Source organism: Lactuca virosa, chromosome 4, assembly GCF_052849685.1.
Source record: "Lactuca virosa cultivar CGN04683 chromosome 4, Lactuca_virosa_CGN04683_v6, whole genome shotgun sequence".
NCBI classification, from domain to species: Eukaryota; Viridiplantae; Streptophyta; class Magnoliopsida; order Asterales; family Asteraceae; genus Lactuca; species Lactuca virosa.
In genome coordinates, this window is record NC_136429.1 from 499,027,241 (window position 1) to 499,032,872 (window position 5,632).

The window sequence follows — 5,632 nt, forward strand, 5'->3', positions numbered from 1 at the left end:
TTAACAGGAGGCTCCTTTTTCAATTCAGGTGGTGGACTCGTCGAGTCCGTGTCTTCGACTCGGCGAGTCGTGTCGGGTTTCAGTGATTTCTGCCTTTCTGCCTCTTCTTCCACCAGTTTTGGATCTTTTTTCTGAATGGGGATCAGAGGAGTAATAATCTTTCCACTCCTAGTCGTCACGATATTTATATGTGCACCTCTCGGATTATTTTCGGTATTACTACGAAGTCCACCCAGTTGTCTATCTTTTATTTGTAGTGCAAGTTGGCGAAGTTGTTTTTCAATGTTCAGAATAGATGCTTGTTGATTCCTAAGCATGGCTTGTTGATCTATCATCATTGTTTGATGCTCCCTTAACATATTTCGTTGTTCTTTTATTGCAGCATCATTTTGTCTCTTTTCGGATGCAGCTGCAAATCTCGTGAGCATGTCTTCAAAATCAGATTTCTTTTCTTGCACCGGTTCCTCCTTTTGATAGAAGCCCCTATCTTTTTGTTTGTACTTTTCCTCCTTTGACTTTTTGTACTCATCATACGGGAGCCATTCCTTCTTGGGTTTTCGCCAATTGTCATCGTACCTATCACCACTTGAGTAGCACACTTGTACTTTCCGGTTCCCGTTCTCGTCAAGGTCGCAGTCTTTAGTAAGGTGAGGCCCTCTACAGTTTTCACAGCCCACTCTAATGGCAGGGATGGATTGGTCCATCTTAGTCATTCTTCGATCCATGCTTTCCAACTTTGCCATCATTGCTGCCATATCATCAGTAATAGAATTCACCACCCCCCGAATTAGTTCATTCATTGGGTTATGATATTCTCTAGAGTGTTTAGAGAATTCTTCAATTAGTTGCTTTATCACCGGGGGTGCTTTCTTCGTGAGCGGTCCTTGCGAGTCAAGAAGTTGTCTTGTGGTCACATTCACTCCATCATAGAAAATGGAGACTTCTTGTTGGCTATTAAGATCATGATGTGGGCAATTCCTTAGTAAACCTTTGTATCTCTCCCACGCCTCGTATAAGGACTCTCCAGCTTGTTGCTCAAAGTTTGCTATGGCTTTCTTCAACTTGGCTATCTTAGAAGGATGGCAAACTTGATCAATGAATTCTTCCTTCATCTTGGCCCAAGTGGTAATGGATCTTGGAGGGAGTGATTTGAGCCAGTCTTTCGCAGCTCCCTTAAACGTGACTGGTAGCATACGAAGCAGAACGGTGTCGCGAGCCACATTGGGGACGTTGAAGTAGTCGGCTATGTCACTGACCTCATCTAATTGTTTGTATGTGTCCTCGTGATCTTTCCCGTAGAATGGAATCTCCTTAAGTTGTGCTAGTATGTGGACTTTGAGTTCAAAGGTGGCAGTTGTGGGAATCGCGGGTTGTACAAGCCCCGGGCCGGTGTCGTCACGCATCCTTTTCTTCCATTCTCCCATGGGAACTTCATCGATGTTAGCCATGGTGTTAGCTAGTTCGCCCTCTATGTCGCTTCCTCCTTCGGATTCTCTTTCTTCTTTTTCGGATTCGTACACGATATCGTCTTTGTTCGGGTCTTCGTCCGCCTCTGAAAAGTTGCTGGATTCACCCACTTTCTTGTCCTTTTTCTTACTAAAAACAGACTTTAGATTCTTCAATGGCGAATTCTTTGATGTTGCGGTTTCTCCTACTGTTTTGCCTTTGTTTTTCTTCAAGGTTGCTTCCAGGTCTTCAAGAGGTGGAATCAAAGGTGTGCCTCCTCCTCTGGTCATATACGAACTGCAAACAAAACAAAAAAAACACACGTAAAAAGAACAAAAGTTGAATTAAAAATGAAACTGGAAATCAGCTATGGACTCGCCGAGTAGCTTCAAATGCACTCGGCGAGTTCAAGGCTAAAACAGAAAAAAAAATAATCAAAAATCCTAAAACATAAAAATTTCAAATTTATCCTAATAACTAATTTACTAAAGCAGTAACTTTGTGCAAGAAGGATCTCACACAAAGGATCGATAACACTAGTAATCAAATTTCATTTAAGAACCGTTCCCCGGCAACGGTGCCAAAAACTTGATGTGTGTTAAGCCAACTAGTTTTAATCCTACTTTTCTAATGTAAATTTGACACACAATAGGCAGTGTACCTGTCAATTGGTGGTATAGTTTTTAGTAAGCAGGGTATCGAACTCACGGAACGGTAAATTTTAAATTAACTACTAATACTATCTAAAAACAAATAATAAAAGAAGGAGTTTTCTCTAGTTTTGCAAGACTAGAAAACTTAAATATCTAGCTAAAACTCAAACAAAACAAATAACAGCTAGAGAGTAAAAATCAACTAAATTCAATGGTAAAAGAGACTTCTGTTTAGGTTTGACTCATTTGATCCTATGGTTTATTTTATGAAAAGTGCAATGGATTAATTCTTCTTTGGCTACCGATTAAGGTGATTAGGTTCGCGTTCGCTATTACTAGTCCTTAGAAAACAAATTAATCTAAGCAGTGGCCAGTTGTCTAAATTAATGAATTTCCTAGTTTATTTATTCGGGTCAAGTAAGACTTGTAATGGTTAACTAAATTGGTCCTTCAATTAACCTCTTGTTGATGGTTCGTCACACAAGCTCACACGTTAATTTTCATATTCTCTATTAACCCTAGTTTCACGTTCGCTATTCCTAGGCATATAACAATGTTTTCACATAAATCATATGAGATTAGCAATTAAGAGATGGTCATGCAACTTAATTACAGGTTAATTAACAGAAGATAGTCATAATTAACACATAAGGGTCTTTAACAAGCTTAGCAAAACAAATCACCAAATAAGAATAATCCGAATCATAAAATCAACATATAATCACAAACTTTGTCTTTCCTAAACAGAAGAAAATAGTCTTAGCTCATGATTACAGGAAAATCAAAGTCATAAACGAAATCTACTAATAAAAACATGGTTTAGACAAGAGATTGGGTAAGAGTAAACTTGATTTTTTCCTTAATATTCCTTAAGATTGAATGTAGACTTGAATCCTTGATTTCCTACGCTCCAGCAATCCTTCAATCGAAAAGTATCCTCCAAGGGTTTCTTAGAAAAACCGGGTATCGATCTAAAAGCCTCTTTTTATAGATTAGACGCGACTCGTCGAGTCCAGGGACTGACTCGCCGAGTCCTTCTTGGTTTTTGGCTCTTTTCTTCTTTCTTTGATTCCCAGGCTCCCAATAGCTTCTCCTGCTTCCTTTTGCTTCTGAGCACTTCTTTTGAACTAAAAATATAATTTAAACGTAAATAAGCATCTTTTGCTCCATAATTGCAACAAATTAGCCAGAAAGTATTAAAATTCTATACAAAATATATGACTAATTATGCACATATCAAGAACCTTCATCAACTTTGCAAGCTTTTGGAGGTATAAAGTCTCAACCTTGACAACTCTTTCATGTAGATCTAGCTAGGTGGTTTTTGGTTATGGTTTTGGTCCCTTTGTGGTGGTTCTTGTGAGTAGAAGTTACTCCAGAACCTTTGAAGCTCTATATTTGGTCCTTATTGAGGTTATAGAGTCACAAAGTTTGGATCTTGATGGGTATAAACCTTCCATGCATGATTTAGTGGTCATTTAATGAAGTTTAGGACTTAGGGTTTTGATTTGGACCCCATTGAGTTATGCTAAGTCAAAAAGTTGGAAACTTTATGACTTAAGAGGTCCCTTGAGATCATATCTGGGAGTTTGGACTGAGGTCTTAAGGTATTAAGAAGTTTTGATACATTTTGGGAGTGATTTTGACCTTTAGGAATTCATCTTTGGTGTTTGGGGTTCATTAAGCCATGCAAAGGCTTAAAGCATTCGACTTTATGGATTAAGATGTCGAAGAGGACTTGGATCTGTAATTGTAGCTGCTGGAATGGAGTATTAAGCACTTAATGAAAAAGTAGCTTAACAAAGGAGTACGCTGGGCGTAAATGCAGGTACGTGCAGCGTACAACACCTTCAGCTAGTACGCTTAGCGTACAAGGGAGCACGCCCCGCGTACTCATCAGTTGTGGGCTTGGACTGTTTTGGGCCTCGGGTTGGGCCAGGCAGTTGACTTTGGGCCTTTGGACCCTAGTGGACCATCAAAAGTCAGATGTTTTGGGCCAAGAATATGTTTGGGCTTAAGGTAATACCCATTAGAGGGATTGGGCCCAATTTAGCAAATTGGGCCATTAGTGGGCCACTAGTGGGCTTGGAAAGCCTATCTGGTGTTGGGCTTTTGTTTGGGGATTGGGCCTTAGTTTGGATCATACTGGGCCAGGGGTAGAATGGTCATTTTACCCCGTGCATGGATTAAGGATTATGGTATTGGGGCCCACTTGCTAATTGGGTATATTAATTGATCAGTGTTGTCAGCTCGGGAAGTGGACAGGGTAGCAGCTAAGGATTTTGTTCAGGAAGCTTCTGTATTCGAGGTGAGTCTTCTCACCATACCAATGGGTCTAAGGCACCAAGGCCGGCCCATTTTATGATATGTAGTATCCTAGCTAAGATTGTATTATGTGACTTGTTAGTTGGTATCAGCTAGGAAGTATGTTAGTGGTATATATGGTATGTATGTATGGAAGACCATGGGAGAGCCCATGACACTTGGATGTAAGACCATGTGGAGAGCCCATGGCTTTCTTATTATGTAGTAGTATTTATTGTACATTCGCTACTGATATGTCTGGTATGCATGTATAGGTGGTATGCTAGTGATTATGTGGTATGCTAGTTGTCTTTATGATACTTTCATGGAAGACCATGGGGGAGCCCATGGCACCTGGGTATAAGACCATGTGGAGAGCCCATGGCTTTCCTATTAAAGACCATGGGAGAGCCCATGGCACTTAGGTGTAAGACCATGTGGGGAGCCCATGGCATCCTGGAGTAAGACCATGGGGACAAGCCCATGACATCCTTATATGTTTGTATGCATGGCTTATGTGGTAGAGATAGCTTTTACAGCTAATATAATATGTGTTATGTGGATTGTTTGTGGGGTATGCTCTGGGGGATTCACTAAGCTTCGTGTTTACGGTTTACAGTTTATTGTTTCAGGTATCATTGGTTTGGAAAAGAAGAGCTCGGATTGATCGCATTGCACACACCTATGATTTCCGCAATGAATGATTTTGGGATAAACTCTGATAAATGTTTTACATAATGATGAATCGAAATGTTTGGAATAAATGGTATAAATATTTTAGCTATATTAAAAACAAAAATTTTACCCTTGGTTTGATGGATTCGGACATACTTTCGGGTGTGTCTGAACTCAAACTGGGGATCTGTTAAGTTTCAAAAGGAAAAATGTTTTAAGTAAAGAATTTTTAAGACAAGAAAGGGTGTGGTGCATGCAATCATCCTAGCTCGAGTAAGTTTCCCCAGAATACCCACATTTGTTATCTGTTATGGTTTGATTATGAATCTGTGAATCGCATGCTAGTTAGGGCTAGGGGAGATGCCTGTATATGTTGTATGAGCAGGTAGACTTGCATGCTAGTGCTGTGTAGTCAGCAATAGGTTGGCCTGATATGTGGTGCTTGTAGCCATGAGGATATTGGATGTCATGCTGGAATGAGAATGATAATTGGTATTTGTAACTGCAATGTGTATGTTTTGAAAATTGTATACGGTTAGGATCTTATAGCCTTA

At 39.9% G+C, this 5,632-nt stretch overlaps 1 non-coding gene across 1 annotated transcript; it reads left to right on the top strand.

The window, feature by feature from the left end:
* Positions 1–957: 957 nt before the first annotated feature.
* Positions 958–1,064, top strand: LOC145110211 (small nucleolar RNA R71). Its single transcript, XR_013709592.1, has one exon. It is a non-coding gene; the product is annotated as a small nucleolar RNA R71 (small nucleolar RNA).
* The last annotated feature ends 4,568 nt before the right edge of the window (positions 1,065–5,632 follow it).